This window comes from Tachypleus tridentatus, chromosome 8 (genome assembly GCF_004210375.1).
Source record: "Tachypleus tridentatus isolate NWPU-2018 chromosome 8, ASM421037v1, whole genome shotgun sequence".
Classification (NCBI taxonomy): Eukaryota; Metazoa; Arthropoda; class Merostomata; order Xiphosura; family Limulidae; genus Tachypleus; species Tachypleus tridentatus.
The window spans coordinates 144,706,997-144,725,538 of NC_134832.1; the positions used below are offsets into that span (position 1 = coordinate 144,706,997).

Sequence of the window (18,542 nt, forward strand, 5' to 3'; positions counted from 1 at the left end):
GAAAATGGAGCAATTGAATTTTCCAAAGTACAAATTTACATTTTGTTTTTTTTACAGAAAGTAACTAATATTGCGTACTGATTTTTGAACTTGCAACATTGTCCATATATGGCAAGTTTCCCGACTGGCTCGAATCAATTGTATGCCTGACAGCTGATCGGACAGCTGTCAATTTTGGCACAAATAAAGATTAAAGGCGCAAAAACCTTATTTGATAGGGATCCACTGTGTTAGTCACAGGTTGGAACTTGCAATTTAGAAGACCATCAAGGACATCCCTTACCTTGATATTATCCAAACCTTTTTAGAAAACCTATGGAAGTTTTATGACAATTCGCCACAGAACTGAGCTTGCCTCATAGAAGCTGGTAAAGCCAACAACATTGTTGTTAGAAAGCCAACAAAAGGGGCAGAAACCCGGTGGGTGGCCTACAAAGGGCGCACTCTGGAATCAGTTTCTCATAACTGGCCAGCTTTAGCAGAGCATTTGTATCAAGTAAAGCTGCATGACAAAGGGGAACGTAAACAGAAAGCTGCAGGGTTATGCAGTACTTTGACAAGCCTTAAATTCATTCTGTACATGGACATACTCTTGGCAGTTCTGCCTGTTTTGACATCTCTTAGTCTCAAAATGCAAGACAATTCTGCTACTGTGAACATTGTTTCTGACAAGCTCACTGTTTGTAAAGAGAATCTGGGCAATCTGAATCATGTTGAGAGATCCCAGAAAATTGTTAAAGAGCTCACAACATGTGAACAAACTGGCAAGTGGTTACTTAGAGGAAAGGTGATTGCTATTAGTAGTCAGACAAGGGCCAGAGGCTCAAAACATGCCACAAAAGAGACAATTGCTCAATCTGTGGCTGAAGAAACTGTCATCTTCATAGGTAAAATTGTCACATATCTGAATGAGACATTTGAAGAATTTGATGAGGGTTTTAGTGGTGCCTTTCAAATTTTTGAACCAAGCAACTGGCCTAAAAGCGAGGAAGCATTGTTATCTTATGGCCATAATGAGCTCCAGACACTATTGGACCATTTTGGTGCTCTGCTAGAAGCTAAGGGTTTCAACATTACAGCTGATATTTGCCAAGCTGACTTACACGAGACACTGCTTAGAGCCACAAGATTTGCCAAATCAGATGAGTCCCTGGCTAGTAGTGCAAGTGGAATGTGGGCCCACATGTTAAGTTAAATTACTGTTGAGAACGGTAAACCTTTTCCTGGATCAACAGTGTTGACCTTGGTATGCCTCATGCAGGTGATTTCCATGTCATCTGCTGAACCAGAATGTGGATTTTCCCAGATGGCAGTTAGTAAGGATGACTGGCGGTCCAAACTAATAATTAATGACTTGATGACAATAAAATTAGCTAAGAATAAGACCTGTGATCTTGCAAGCACAGAATTACTGTGCAAATCTGTAGAATCCTGGTGGAAGGACAGTAACAAAATCAGACGATTTGTAAATCCACATTGAACTCACACATGTAGAGACAATAGAGATACTGAGTCTACATTAGCTGATGTCTTAGTGCTGGATGACTAAATCTACCAGCTTGATTTATGTGTCATTTTTAATGGATACAAGGCTTGTTGCCACTTGCTCTGAAATAATGTTTCAGTGCCATAAATAAAATTATTCTGTTTTATATAATAATTTTCTCTACTTTATTTCTTGTTTATGGTAATGTCCGGTGACAATTTTGAGGTGTCCTGCTAAAATTTCAAATGTCTGGCAAGTTTCACTGTCCAGCAGGACATGTGTCCTGCTGAAAATTTAAAATATTTCTACCCTTGAGATAAATAAATGTATTGGAGATGTACAAAGAGATTACAATAACAATGAGATTGAAGAAGCCAGGAAAAGACAGTAATGACAAAAGCTGAAGCACAAAAATACTTATGAAATCAATAGTAAAGAAAGACAAAAAGATAGAAAAGAGCACCGATGACAAAATAATATAATGAAATTAATTATGAAACGTGGATATTAAATCAGGCACATCTCTTTTTGCAATGTCCCAGAAGTTCCAACTTGAAATGTTATATGTTACAAATATGAAAATTCATCTAGTCTGCATCTATTAATACTACTGAACTGCAATCTGTTATTGAAGAATCTTCCTAGGCATTTCAGCTATGATGCTATCAAAGCCAGCTCTAGAATTTGGTTTGCCAGTTCAACATTATCCAATAAAGTAACTTACTATGATTGGAAGATACTTGGATGGGGATATACGAGGCTCATTTCAAAACAATTTTCTGAATGAACTGGTGGAATAGTGAAAAGAAAGAAATCCATCCATTCTGCTGCTCATTTAATTAAAAGGATCACCTTCGACAACATTAACTCACCTTCCAGCTGAAAGCCGTAACAACTATAAAACATTAGCAACCAACTTATTCAAAAAACTTGGTGTATCATTCTAGGAAGAAATATCCAGACTATATTATGTTTAGGAGCCTTGTTATTATTTTTTGTTACTTGAAGAGTGGTGTGTATTTCTGGTACTGCTATTGGTTTCACGTGTGTAGAAGGTAAGTTTAATTTGAATTTCGCGCAAAGCTACACAAGAGCTATCTGCACTGTCCATCCTTAATTTAGTAGTGAAAGACTGAAAGACAGTTAGTTATTATAACGCAACGCCAACTCTTTGGCTACTATTTTACCAAACAACAGGGGATTGCCCGTAACAATTTGCCGTCCTCATGGTTGAAAGGTCAAACATGTTTGGTGAGACGGGAATTCGAATACGCCATCCTCAGATTACGAGTCCAGCATCGTAACCACGTGGCTATGCCAGGTCTGTAGAAAAGAAACGTGAAGGAAGAAATAATCTAATTTGTTATCGTTATGTCGATTAGACTTGGCCTTATTTTCCCAAACTAATTTTACAAAGCTTGTCCAACGAAAAAAAAAACAAAGGTACAATAATACTTTATCACCAATGACAATATTTTTATTTTTAAAAAATCTCTGTAACTGATTTTCATTTTGTGATATCAAGATTTAATTTTTTAATTTAGTTTCGTCTGGAAATGTTGTAAGTACTTCAGTTACACAACCGTATTTGTTTAAAACAAACATACAATTTTTATTTTCTATAACTATAACCATTTCTTTATTTCTAATTAAATTGTCAATTGTTTCTATTTCTTTAATTATTTCTCACGAATTTCTTACTGTCTGTTTTATATTCTATTTTATTACGTAGAAATTTCTGCAGTCTTTTAGACTAATATTTACTCTTCCATACTTTTTATTATAAATTTTAAATAGAAGAAAGCTTGATATAGTTTTAATCTTTTATATTCAATTATAATCTTAATATTTAAGCTACCAATTTATATTTTGAAATAAACTTTTCCTCAATTCTGAAAGTTTGTAAACGATTATTATTTCGTCTCTTCCTTGGGACATCTGCAACAGTTTAATAATTTTTGTAACGTACGTATTTTACTTTAAAATGAGAAAATTAAAAGAGACATTGTAACATTATGTTATTAGGTAGTATAAGTTGTAAGCTCTATTTCAGTGTTTTAATTCATGAAAGTGAATTTTTTAAAAGGTTCATGTAGTAATATAAAAAGATTCAAGGGTACGATGTAAATACAGGTGATTAGTGGATAATAATTTTGTACAAGTTTTCAATGAATATCTAATCAAAAACACCTTAACTGAAGGAAATAGGTGCAGCCAAAGATTTTCTTTGTTTGTTTTGAATTTCGCGCAAAGCTACTCGACGGCTATCTGCGCTAGCCGCCCCTAATTTAGCAGTGCCACACTAAACATGGTCTCCCTTTCAGCCGTGGGGGCGTTATAATGTTACGGTCAATCCCACTATTCGTTGGTAAAAAGAGTAGCCCAAGAGTTGACTGTAAATGGTGATGACTAGCTGCCTTCCCTCTAGTCTTACACTGCTAAATTAGGGACGGCTAGCGCAGATAGCCCCTTGTGTAGCTTTGCGCGAATTTTAAAAACAGACAAACATGTTTTATCCCATAATAGATATCGTAATTTATTGATTTTTATGAGGGCATTCCCACCCAATCATTAATTTTATTAATGACGATTGAAAACATGTTCACAAAATGGTACGTACAGAATCGATATAAGTGATGTCTAACTTATTTTGATTATTCTTGTATATTCATGTATTTGTTATTTTTGTTATACCAGGGTCACAAGACGAAATATTACTAAAACACTTCTACTTCTGTGATGTAACCAGGGCAAACTGAATTAACTTATCAAATATATTGGATAGATCCAATTGATAACTGGAGATTAGGATTAACGAATCAGTTACGGAGTGGTACAAAATATCTTACTGGCTGAGTTAGTGTAAAATAAAATACACTTAAAACGTGTGAAGCAAAATTCGGTTCTACGACATTTCGCACCCGACTCTTGGCAGCCAACATCACAATAGAACTTAGTTGTTCATTTCCTTCATTTTTACATGTTCAAAATTTTTAACTTTTAACAATATATTTTAATTTCATTTCTATCATTATACATTTTCACAAATGTTTAAGCGACAATATACATGTTACAAAGTAATACTGAATTTAGTAGAATACCTGAGTTGATGAGAAACAGAGACTAGCTCACGTGCTGTTAATTATCCTCCAAACATAACATGATCTTAAGGTATCGTCTAACCTGCCATAAGTGGTTCACCGGTAAATCTTAGTGCTCATAATACTAATAATCGGGTTCAACAAGGGCAGTGGACACACCATAGATAGCCCATTCAGTAGCTTTCTGCTAAATAAACAAACAAAACGACCGAGCTTATATATTGAGGTTCGACATTAGCGGTGTAGCTGTCACAGCCCATTCAACGACAAACAAAAATACAAACGTTCATCGACATGCTCGTAAACGTAATTGTTTTAAACAGTGTGTTAACAACAAATCATAGACACAATGGATTGATTTTAAATTATGTTGCATGAAGACTATGATGTTAATAACATTATGAAGTGATGAAAACTATAATACGAATAACATTATCGAGTGATGAAAACTACGATATTAATAACATTATCGAGTGATGAAAACTACGATATCAATAACATTATCGAGCGATGAAAACTATGTTATTTATAGCATTATTAATATCATAGTTTTCATCATTAGATAATGTTATTAGTATCATAGTTGATGTAAATACTCGGTTGTGTAATCATCCACTACCAATTTTCCTGGGTGCGAAATTGTCCGCTGCCAACGAGCTCGGCTGTCAAATTGTCCGCTGCCAACGAGCTCGGCTGTCAAATTGTCCGCTGCCAACGAGCCCGGCTGTCAAATTGTTGGCTGCCAAGAGTCGGGTGCGAAATTGCGGCTGCGAAATGTCGGTATACTGCAAAATTCGACTTTAGATGAAAATCGGTAATTTTCATTTCCACATAAATGGGGCCATAGCCTGTCGATGCCACGTCAAGAGCCATTGAGGTATACTGTTGTCTATATCCTTCCTTACATAAGGTGTCATATTGAGAAATATCTTCCATGATGGTAAATTGGGATTATTTACTTTTGAAAGCTCCCCCCATTGGTGCAATGGTAAACCGGGTTTAGGTACCCATGAGAGCAGAGCACAGATTGACCATGTTGTAGCTTTATGCTTTATTTCAGAACAAACAAACAACTCTACTTTTGAGAATAAATGAACAAAAAATATCTTTTTAACCTACAATTAGGAGTTTCATTTTGTCTAAATATAAGTCGTATGTGAAAAGATATTTAACAAAACCGCTAAAATTTGACTTTAATCTGGCCATATATTGGTGTCACAGTAATCCTTCCAGCTCTGATCATTTACCATCTCAGGAATGTGATGCCCCTCGCCGGTGTCTGGTTATTTGCAGTAAAACCTTGGTTCAAATGGGAGAGATAATACTGAAAACTGGTTCCTCACATCCAACATTGAAATTTCTCTTAACCTAGAATGATCAAACGATATTTAAAAACTGTTTTCTAATACAAGTGACACACAAATTGACTAAAAGGGTAAAGTTATGTCCAACTTTACAAATAAATCAATAAGTATATTTCTGTAGTTCAGATGAAATATTTATCATAATGCTGCAGATAAATGTAACTTAATTATTTTTTTATGTAATTACTTTTTTGCCACAAGTTACACAACTGCATAGTTTATCTCCAGTATGTATAACCTAATGTACTTTTAGGTTACCCTTTGTTCCAAATTCTTTTCCACACGCTACACAACTGTGTTCTTCCTCCTCAGTGTGTATCCTCTTATGTTTCTTTAAGTTAGTACTACCTTCAATTTCTTCACCACAAACAAAACAATTGTGTATTCTCTTGGTATCATGCACCATTTCATGTGATTTTAGGTTAATAATCCTTCCAAACGTTTTGCCACACACTATACTATGTTTTTTTCCAAGTGTGTAACTTTCGATGTTTTTTATTGCTTCTTCTTGTTGCAAATTCTCTACCGCACACCATAAAGCTGTATGGTTGCTCTCCAACGTGTAACCTCTCATGTAATTTTAAGTTACTAAGTCTTCTAAACTATTTTCCATACATTTCACAGCTGTATGGTTTGTCACCACTAGAAGGAAGACAAGATTCTTTAAGATTATCTCAGTTTGAATTGATTTTTACAAACACACCACTACTGTTTGGTTTCTGAGATTTTTCAATTTTTATTTCTGTGAAGGGATATTCTTGTGTTGAAACATGATAACCAGTGAACTGATTTCCATAACAGTTGTTCATGCTGGTCTTTACAGCTGAAAATGAAACAGAATACAACAAATATAATTATTATAAATAACTCATAATTTCGTTTGATTTAACCCTAAATATACTCTTAATGGTCTAATACAATGAATTGATAAATGTTGTACACTTTTAAAAAATAAATCAACAAAATGAAATGTTATAATCACAGTATGACGGTTCAGAAAAATTTCCTCTAAGATTACAAAGAGCACCAAAAGCATAAAATAAAGATATAGCTACACATTCAGTAAGAAGGTTTCTAGTAGAAAACTATAGTATCATGACAACCATCATTATTTTCAATCTGTAATTTTCTGGATTAATTTTATGAAATGATAATATCTTAATTCATGTCATTGATTATCATGAAATATTTCTAATTCGTTGTTTTCTAACCCACTGACTGGTACACGGACATTACCTAGGCCCATCAGACCTAACTCGTAACCATTTGTATTTGTTATAGTTTACATACTAATAACTTTTAATATATTTAGTGTATCTTCACAAAACGTGTTAGACTTTTAGTAAACATCACAAGGCTTTTGCACACGAAAAAATAAGATTTTTGGATGAAATATTTTTATTAAGATTTGTTCATGAAATTATCGATTCTTTTTAACTAGTAGGAGAGGAAAGTGATTTTCATTTTGAGATTAGAAATACGTTTCTTTGTCTCAAAAATCTCATATTTCATTTGTGTAACCTCTAGAACCTTTTAAATGAATATCACTTTTTCAGTAAAACTTTATGTTTTATCTATTATTACTTTTATTACTAGCTTCTTCAGCCTGTAGAAAAATTGTAAAATTAGAAACAAAATGAGCAGCTGTGTTCTTTTCCTTCATTATTAATCAAGAGGTTCAAAAGTACTTACCCTGAGATTTTCAACTGTTAAATATATTTCACAAATTTTCTGTGTTTATTTTACTTTCGACTGTAGATAAAGCTAAAATCTCTGACTGTCTGAGCCCGTTTTTGAAGAGCGCGCCGTAATACGATACTAAAGAGCATGAAGGCACGTGCAAGACAGAAAAGTGTCATTCATACATATCCTTGCTCGGATAACACAACATTGGACTAAGCGGCTTATGTTTCCTACAACACTTTTAAAAGAAATTTCCAAGGGTAATAAAATTGCAATTAGAATGTGTGAAAACATTTATTACATGGTTTAAAGTTGCACTGGTCCAATAAATATTGTAATTCTCAGTCTCGCCAATTCATTTATATCGCAGGTGTTTCACTACTACGGCTCATCTATTTGATGTCTGTCGAATTTCGCAGCATATGTGTATGAAGGTGTTATTTGGGTACTTATAAAATTTATTACCCTCTTGTTTTAACGGGGTCAAGTTCTGAATGTGTTTTTAGATTTACCTCAGTTTAGACAATTACAATAATACAAATGCAATATGCAAAAGTATGCCATTTCGGCTACCCTACGTTACATATGCACACAAATATGCATATACATATTACTCTTTACTCCTAGATGTTTAAATTTTAGTTATCACTTTAAAACAGAAAGAAATGAGATAAACATTGGCTTCTAGTCATTACCAAACATGCTCGCCTTTTCAGCCGTGGAGGCGTTGTAATGTGACAGTCAATCCCACTATTCGTTGGTAAAAGAGTAGCCCAAGAGTTGGTGGTGGGTGGTAATGACTAGCTGCCTTCCCTTTAGTCTTACATCGCAAAATTAGAGATTACTAGCGCAGATAGCCCTCGAGTAGCTGGCGCGAAATTAAAAAAATAAGCAAACAAACAAATATACTCATATTACGAAATTATGCGCGAATTTTATGGGACTGACTGTCACATTATAACGCCCTCACGGCTGGGAAGGCGAGCATGTTTGGTGCGACCGGGATTCGAACCCGCGACCCTCGGATTATGCGCGAGTGAATACGTACTATCATTAAGCCTTTTCTGGACTTGCGGGTGTGACGTGTAGAGATAATTTTTGTAAGCTTCAAACATTAATTTTTGAAAAATAAAAAAACATCAAGTTACATTATTAATATCCTCAAATTCATGTAATTTAGTAGGGTCTCTAAGTGAATTATATGTGTGCGTTGAAAAAATCTAATCCTATTTAGAGAAACGACTTACACATCTACAATTTCGACAAACTTCTTTCTTTCGCCTTTTATTCACTTATAATCATTTGCCAGTTTTATGTAAAGGGAAAATTTTCTTTATACTGGTAATAAACTTGAGCGACTTAATAGTAGGTGGTACAAGTGAAGAACTTTCAAATGATTGATTTGAAGGGCGGAATCACTCTGGTATATTTGCTAAATATATTGATATCATAGGTGGAAGGTTCTTATTTTTATAGATAGATTGTCTGTATCTCAAATTTGACTTTCTAATTCATTAGATACTTGTAAATTTTGTATAGTGGGCGTAAAAACATAAAAACTGAGCATAAGACAACTGGACGTGTTATGTGACACACAAAACCGATACTCAAATTTTTTCTTTGCATTTACTTTTAAATAAAAAAAATTAAAACATATATATTTTAAATTTAAATTATAAACTACATTTTGATGCCAGTCTTATTGTCATAAGTAGTAAAAATGTTGTTTAATAAACATTTTCAAAATAAAGTTCCAAACGTGCAGTTTAACCTCCAGGGGCGAAAGTTTGATTGTTTGTTTTGAATTTCGCGCAAAGCTAATCGAGAGCTATCTGCACTAACCATCCCTAATTTAGCAGTGTAAGACTAGAGGGAAAGCAGCTAGTCATCACCCCCCACCGCCAACTCTTGGGCTACTCTTTTACCAACGAACAGTAGGATTGACCGTCACATTATAACGCCCTCACGGTTGAAAGGGTGAGCATGTTCGGTGTGTCGGGGATTTGAACCCCGACCCTTAGGTTACGAGTCGAACGCCTTAACCCACCTGGTCATGCCGGGCTGAAAGAGTTAATAGAATTTATCTTCAAAAGATCAATATATAATAGGATAGCCCTTATTTTTGGGCCCGGCATTGCCAGATGGTTAAGGCACTCGACTCATAATCCGAGGGTCACTAGTTCAAATCCCTGTAACAACAAACATGCTTGCCCTTTCAGCAGTGGGGGCGTTATAATGTGAGAGTCAATCCCACTATTCGTGGCTAAAAGAGTAGCCCAAGAGTTGGCGGTGGGTGGTGATGGCTAACCGCTTTCCCTCTAGTCTTACATTGCCAAGTTCCATACGGCTAGCGCAAATAGCCCTCGTGTAGCTTTGCGCGAAATTCAACACAAACCAAACCTTATTTTTTAATTTATGATTTACAACTCTCTCACCACCTCATTTTATTCTGATATATATAAATATGTAATTCACACCACATTTCATTCATATTAAATAATATTTAAGGGTTGTTCAAGGTAGTTAAAGTTTGGTCAGGAAATAGCATGCAAAGCAGGAATAGCAGATCTTCACTGAAACTATTAGTTGTTGAGATGCATGAACCAACCATCAACAGTTCTTTGATCCATAAATCCTAACATCGCTTCCATGAAAAGTTTTTCAAATATTTAAAAGAACAGTTCTAACCAACAGTATCGCTTTTAGAGATAGCATGCTTCTTAATGATCTCCCAGGGAGAAAAGATGTGGGTTATCGGGAGCAAGAGTATACCAAATTCTAGATGTTTCAAAACTGACTCTGGCAGTGAAGGGACTCAAGTTTCTGCTGTGAAACATTTTTTGGAATAATGGGGACTCATTGATAACATAAAGGCAATTTGCTTTGACACAAGTACAGGCAACACTGGTCACAGAAATGGAGCATATGTGCTGTTCGAACAACAATTAAGCAGAAATCTTGCGCATTTTGCATGCTGCCTTAATACATTACAACTTCTCACAGCATATGTTTATTAAGACTATATGGAGTTTTTTTTGGTCTAGTACCACAGTTATTAATCGATTCCAGTAATCTTAGGAATACATGGACTAGTCCAGTTATGAAACTTCCACTGACCATGAAGTAACAGAAGCCATAGAGGAAGTTAAGGGCAGTGTTACTGTGTTTGATACAAGACAACTTCAGGTCAGCTGACCTAGAGATGATCATTGAAAGCTTCTTGAACTAGCCATAACCATTCTTGGTGACGTTCGTCTTTGTGGAGTGTAATTTACAGCACCTGGAGTGCTGCATCATACATATTCAGTGGCCAAGATATTATATGACCTCAAGATCTGGATGTCCATGTGACAGTTTAAGTTAACTGACCGTTTGAGTCCATCTTATGGCATGGTTTACCGCTCCTGATGCCACATATGCTTCTTAAAATGGCCTTAACTTACTATAATGTCTTGTTAAGTATAATAAAATGAATTATGTTTTTTGAAAATCTGCCCCTTAAAATTTGGTAAAAATATATCGTATTTAAATGAGGAACTCATTGGTTTGGAAATATATGAGTTAACTGTATCCACAGAAACAAAGCAGGTAATGGTAAAGCCACTAAATTAAAAGGAAGGCATGGATGTACACCTAATTGAATCACAAAGTTTAAGGACATGTCATCTGAAGACTGTATCATAAAGATTACAATAGGCATCTTCATGAGTCTTGAAATTCTGTCTGTATTCTTGGATTATGATTCTGAGTCATGGAAGCTATCAAGAGGTACTACAGATAGAAACTATAGACTTTGTATTTGGACATCACAAACATTTTATTTGAACCAATGCTTCGTTTATCATCAGGGACGTAGATTTTTTACACCCGATAGGGGGATGATTTTTGCAACCATTTATATGGACTGTTCAATTTGCAAATTGATAACCTCTGATTACGTGAACCTCAAAGTTGTAAAAAAGTCACAGAGTAATCTTGTTGCCACGATACTTCAAGGTTTCCATGTAGGTTTGTATAAGTGAGGTGTTGTGAACAGTTTTCAAAATGTTAATAGAATAAAGACAAATGTGTCAAAAATTAACTGCTACATGAATTTATTCCTGCACACTGCACAGTATAAAAGATGGCCATTATACTTGACAAGGTTACTAATAACTTTCATTGCATGAATTACGCTTTCAAATATAAATAAAATTAGTAATTACCCTTCATAAGTTTATATCTACTGAAAAACTGTTCATGTTGTTTGATAAAAATAATTAAAATGTCTTTGCGAACTCTTGAAAATTACACATCAATACAATGTAGCACATAATTATTCATACTTTTCATTGAAGTAAGATTCATTTAGTCGTCTAGTCTACATGTTCCCAAACGTAGACCTCCTTTATGATGATCTGTTTATGAATTCTTTCATAAGTTCTTCTATATTTATCTTGTCGACCTCATCTTTGTGTGTGTCACAAACTGCCACATGGTTGAGGCGGCACTGAGACATAGTTGACCTTAACCACGTCTTCAACCGTCTTAATGCAGAAAAGCTGCGTCCACATTCGCAGCTGGATACAGGACATACAAGCCAAATTTTCATGAGAAGAAACACTTCACTAAACATCTGCTCGTTTGTTTCATGCATTTTACAGTAAGCATCCTTCGCACCTTTCAGAAATACTGCTTTTGTTGTTCCTTTGAACATGGGTAACTGAAACTCGAATTGTTGTGCAGAGATTTCTGGATAGAAGTTTATAACCGAGTAGTCAATCTTGCCAGATGTGATCATGTTTTCAAGTGCCAGATATTGCCTCAAGTCATTTTTGTCTGCATTGAATCTAGTAGTCAGATGTTTTGTGACTGTGCCCACAAATTCAAAATATTGGCTTCTGTAGTAATCTCTAGCTGTTGCAGAATGGTGTGCTGAGCCATCACCTGTAATCCTTCTGGTGGATCTGCGAATGCGTGATAGTTCAATAGGCAACAGATCTAGGGAAGTTACCTTTTTCTCAGCTTCATCAAATATTTTGTAATTTTCCTCTGTTCTCAATATCGGCAATTTCTCAACCGTCATTGCAGATGCTTCAATCATGCCAGATACTGTCGCTGATTTTGCTTGGAATGCACAGTTTAGTTCCTCTAATGCAGCTAATGGATCCTGGGCCATGAACAATCCTAAAACTGTCTTTCCAGCAGACCTCGTGCTTTCACTGCTATATCTGATTTTTCATTTGCTATTTCAGACAAAGAATCAACAATGTCACTGTGGTGATCATTAGCACATGTCATTGCAGATAGGCGGCACAACCAGCGTGTTGGACAGAATGGGCGAATATATTTAACTGGACCTGACAATACAATATTTTCAAAGATTGTCTTGTATTTGCCTCACCTCTGAAGCAAGACACCAAGTTCATGTACCTACTGGAGAGAATCTCGAACACATTCACAAGCTTCAACTGGATGTTGCATCATTTAATTAGCATTATGTTCTCTGCAGTGAAAAAACAAAGCTGACAGTTGCTTCTCTTTTATTTTTGCCTGGCATTCATTGTACGCACCACTCATGTTAGCGGCTCCATCATAAATTTGTGCTCTTAATCCTGACAGTAGTAAATTGAGTCTAGTCAGTACATCAAGTACAGTCGAGGATATTGTTTCACCAGTTGTATTGGAAACACCATACAAACCAAGAAATGTCTCATGGACGTCAAGGTTCTCATCTACGTATCGTACACATATTGCTTCCAGTTCGGCACCTGTAACATCTTGAGTGTCATCAACCATTTCACTTTGCGGCACTTCGTGTGCTATGTTCCTCAGTATTTGATGACTGAACATCTCTATTATTTCATTCTGAACGTGGGCTGTCAACTCAGGATCTACCTCTTCCAGGAGCTTCATTAACTGCACGAAGTTCCCTTCCGTATCAGTATGTCCACGTAATGCTAAACCTTGACGCAGTAAGAAACGTAAACTTCTGAATATTTTGGCTAGACTTCTTTTGCATTCTTCCTGCTACTTCTTTTTTCCATCATGTAGCTGGACAGTCACTGGAGTTACATCAAGTGAATCTTCTGGAGATATATGGAATCTGTGCTGAGAGGAGGATTGGTGTTCGTTGAATTTCTGTTTTGCCTTTTTCCAATTGCAAAAACCGGTGGATATGAAGGTATACTCCACTGGCCTCTCCAATTTCCCTGTAAAAAGGCCTCTATTTTTCGCCTTGGCACAATGAAAGCATATGACTTTTTGAGTCTGATTGTCGAAGTGCAGTCATGGGAACTTATCAAACCACTTGCTCTGGAAGTTGAGATTTCGCTCTTTGTCATGGTATTAGTTGTGCGTCTGGATGATATGGCTTTCAACACTGTATCTGTGAAGTGTCAGATTTTTCATTACTGCACAAACTTGTTTCACAACTATCTGGTGGTTCATGATGTGCAATAGTTGCACAAGCATTTTCAGACTCGTCCTCTGATGAGCACAGTATTTCTTCTGTATGGCAAGTTTTTATTCCTTTGCTTGAGTTTGTTGGATTATCTGCATCTGTATTGTCACTTGTAGTACTAGTAACTGGCTTGCAGAACTGTCTAATATCGGAACGTTTCAGACGCTTGCCTGCCATAATTGGAATATGTTTCCTAGATGACTCAACAGGCTAAAATACAGTCTTTATTGAAAAACTCTAACGTACAACGTACGAAGATAGAACAGAATGGTTGTAATTGTACAAGTTTCTCGAAAAATACTTAAACAATCACAAATATATTATATTCCTGTTAAAGCTCATCAAAAGGCAAACACGTTGTGATATAATGTCTATAAGCACGTCTATTAAATAAAAACACCTGAACAAAAACTAGCAATACAATTCGAGTAGAGGCTTCAGGCCGTTGAAATCGCTCCTTTTGTGTTCTAATTATACAAGAAAAGAAAATATTTTTACTATCTATGATAAGAGAACATATAGTTCTTTTACCATAAAGCACCAGCACTTTATTAGAGGGCGGTGATAATCTGAAATTTCATGGATTAATGAGGGCCACAAACATAGGTCTAATGAGCCCTGTTGTAAAATCGAGGCTCAGACTAAACTTGGGGTTTCCAACCGGTGGGTCGCGACCCCCCAAGGGGTTGCGAAGCCTTGGCAGGGGGTCGCGTAGCCTTGTTAGAAGTAGCTTGGGATAACATTTATTTTATTTTATCAATTACATTTTCATGTCGCAAGTGCCAAAAGGTTGGGAACCTCACTAAAGGGAGCAGAGGGGGAGATGTAGGGCACGTCTAGATCCGAGCGGCCCGAACCTGTCATTCACTGTACATTAAACGTACACTATGGTCAGCGACTTCGGCGGCTAAGGAGAGTAAGACGTTCGACAATAAAACCTGCTAGACATGCATAAGAACATATGGCATAGGAAAACCGCACAATATACACATAAGATTGATGCAGCTACAAGCTACAAATGGCCTGCCAGATATAGGTTACAGGAGTTTACGCTTGGGAGTAATATCTCCGAATTTCATGCTCTGTTCAATTTGTTGTGATGAAAACTTTACTTAATCTTACACTACGTACAAGACGTAGGTAGATTCTGTGATAGTGCTTGCAAACCTTGCATGTATACGTAAGCATACTGACTGATACTTACGAACTATCGCTTAGATCGAAAAGCATAGAAGCAAGCCTATATTAAAGATGTTAATTTCGGTTACTGAAAAGGCCTACATCTAGGCCTAATTATGCACTTCGATTGATAAGAACAGGAAAACACAAGAACAAACACAATTTGTAGGTCTGTGATGCAATAAAACAATTCAATAGACCGAAATGTAAGGGGGTGATTATATGCACCATAGGCCCCCACCTAAAATGAAGGGGTATGTACCCACCCATCCCCCCAGGATCTATGCCCCTGTTTATCATACTATATGACACACAAAAATTGATATTTTGATGTATCCTTTTAATGTTTATTTGTAGTTGAGAAATTAAAATTTGAATTATAATCTGTAATTTGATACTAAACTTACCGATATAAATTATAAAATAGTAGGTCAATAAAATTTTGCATGCAAGTCGATAAATGAGAATAAGTGGTCTTTGACCAGTGACCTGTTACGGTAATGTTAATGCATATGTTACAAGAAAGTTGTTTTGTAGGCTTTGAAGAACTTGACAGATATGTCGTTCAGTATGTTAAAGGAATGTATAACAAAGGATTTCCAATAACAAGAGAAGTTATCCAGTTTATAAAGGCAAAGAATCTGCAAAAATTTAAACGTATTAGAAAGAGAATTTAAAGCAAGTTTGGGATGGTGTAACAGGATGATGAAACATTATGGGCTAGCTCTGAGCTGATGTAAAAGTTTGGCACAAAAGCAACCTCAAGATTACAATGAAAAACTGATTTCACTTCAGTGTAGTGTTGTAGGCTTAAAGAAGAAGCTTAACCATCCACTCTGTTGCAGAACTAATGCAGATCAAACACTTGTGTTCTTTGACATCTCTGCAAATGTTACTGTTCTCAGTAATGGAGGAAACCTATTGGTAAAAAGAACCTGAAAGTAGAAACACAGAGTTACAGTTATGTTTACAGATGCTAAAAAACCTCCTCCATATGTCATTTTGAATAAATTTTCTTCTGGAGTGATAGTGCAAGTACAAGAAAAGGATCAGATGGAGGAAAGATTTGTTTTGGATTGTTTTAAACTTGTTTGGAGGAATGCTGCTCAGAATGACATTGATGCTTGTACTTTGTGCATTTTGGGGACACCTAACTGAAAATGTCAAAAAAGAAATAAACAAATTAAACACAGATTTGGTTGTCATCCCTGGAGACATAATCTCCCAAATGCAAGTCTTACATGTCATTGTCAATAAGCCTTTTAACGATAGATTAAGAAAGAAACACTCAGATTAGTTTCTAAATAGTGACCACATTCTTACTTCCATAGGTAAGATAAGAAAACCACCAGTCAGCTTGTTGTGTAGCTTAGTGCTTTATACATGGGACTTGATATCCATAGGTTGTGGATTCAAGAAATTATGTACTTCAAATGCTGTTGATGGTTCTGATGGTGATATTTTGTGGCAGTCCAAACCTCAAGAAACACATAAAGTAGCTTAAGTGAAGAAGAAACTGGAGATAAAGATAGCATTGATGATGAATGAAAAATAAAATTCCACATGCCATAATTATTTTCCAAAATACTTGTAATGTTTTGATATTTGAATTTATGAGCAATAAATTAATTGCATATTTCATTAAAATGTTACCACACTTGATTATCTTTACTTCCTGTGTTTCGATAATCCCTTATAAAAGGGGCAATACACTATTTCATGTAAAGTATTCACTTCAACTGTAAAATTATTACTACAGTGGATATTCTATTTTCTTGTTAGGTCTGTACTGTAATTGTATAATTCTTGCAGTTTTTTTTTTACTATTTCTAGTAAATTTACAGCACACTTCTCAAAATGTTTATTCATATGTGTATTTCAGTAGTCTTTGCTATTTGCATTGTTTTTAAAACAATGTAATTCAACAAATCAGGAGTAATTTTTCCTCAGTATATAGTACACAGTTTCTACATCATACTACTGAAACAGCAGTATCAACAAATACACCAAACATGGATTTATACACCCAATTCACTTAATCAAGTTCAATAAATTTTAAAAAAGCATCATGATTTAATCATTTTTTAAAACAGCATCAGTTAATATAGATTTTTTAGGAGTTATGTTTGTACTTACCCAATGCACTTTTTAATCCAGAACCAGTTTGTTATAATCCATCTTAAAATCCAGTTCCTTCATTCACATTTTTAACACCATATTCTGAACTATCCAGATTATGGTTGTCACTATCACTGTACTTGGAAATAGCTTCATCACGTGGTACATCAGCAGGCTGCTCTGTTTCCACTCTGAGAAAATTGTTCTGAAATCCACAGGACACATTTAAAAGATCAATGAAAATAAAAATTACTGGAATTACTAAAGTAGATAAATATCAACAAAATTATAACCTTGTTAAACTTAAAACATGATGATAAACAATTGACATTTTAATTGTATTCCCAGTAGATACAGCTTTGCACAAGAAACTATTATTAGATCCCATCACTGACATATTGATTTTTGCACACAAAGAAATACTCCACTAGGCTACTCTATTCTACTAAGTGACACACTATACCAGTTTTTCCTTTTTGATGCTATGACTGCAGAAAGAACCTCATCTTTGTAACTTCTTTCTTTTTACTGGCCCACTGTGAGAATCGATCCCTTTTTTTGCATAGAAGTAAGTACAGTTTTTGAAGTTAATATTTTCCTTTCCTGAAAATTTATTTCCAATAGATACTCACCTCCACACAGAGTTCAACTATCTTCCTCATGTGTCTGCTCAAGAGATCTACATGGCTCAACCTTGATGCTGCTCCAACATAATTTCACATCTTTTAAAGTGAACTGTGCTGGTGCATGATGATGTCATCAAGTGACAAAAGCCCTCTATTAATAGGAAGGTGACACAATCTCCATGTTCAGTAACTTCCCATATATATTTGCACTGGTGATAATGTCATTCTTTATCAATGCAAGACAAAAAAAATTGTGCTGAAAAATAGGGAGGTGGGGAAAATGTCAATTTCCGAGACAAAAACTCATTCTTGCACATAGTTTAGATAGAATCCCACATTAAACTGGTGGAGGTGTTGGTGCAACATTTTACCCAGATGTACTCCATTCAGAAAGTGCTTAAAGAAAAGCACATGAAGTGTGACATTCCATAGTAGAGACCCATAGGGGCATACCCATGGGAGACTGCACCTCTTATGAACCAGGTCATACTATGCCCACAAAGAAAAGGAGGAAGATGCAAATGAGTGCTATGTGTTGTAGGG

At 35.5% G+C, this 18,542-nt stretch overlaps 1 long non-coding RNA gene across 1 annotated transcript in view; it reads right to left on the reverse strand.

Moving 5' to 3' along the window:
• Positions 1-5,637: 5,637 nt before the first annotated feature.
• The window catches only part of LOC143223685 (uncharacterized), a 41,090-nt gene continuing 28,185 nt past the window's right edge, over positions 5,638-18,542 (reverse strand). Inside the window, exons 2-3 of the long non-coding RNA XR_013013044.1 lie at positions 17,392-17,578; positions 5,638-6,774 (exon numbers count right to left, since the gene is read on the reverse strand). This is a non-coding gene — a long non-coding RNA (uncharacterized LOC143223685). The remainder of the gene's footprint in view (positions 6,775-17,391; positions 17,579-18,542) is intronic.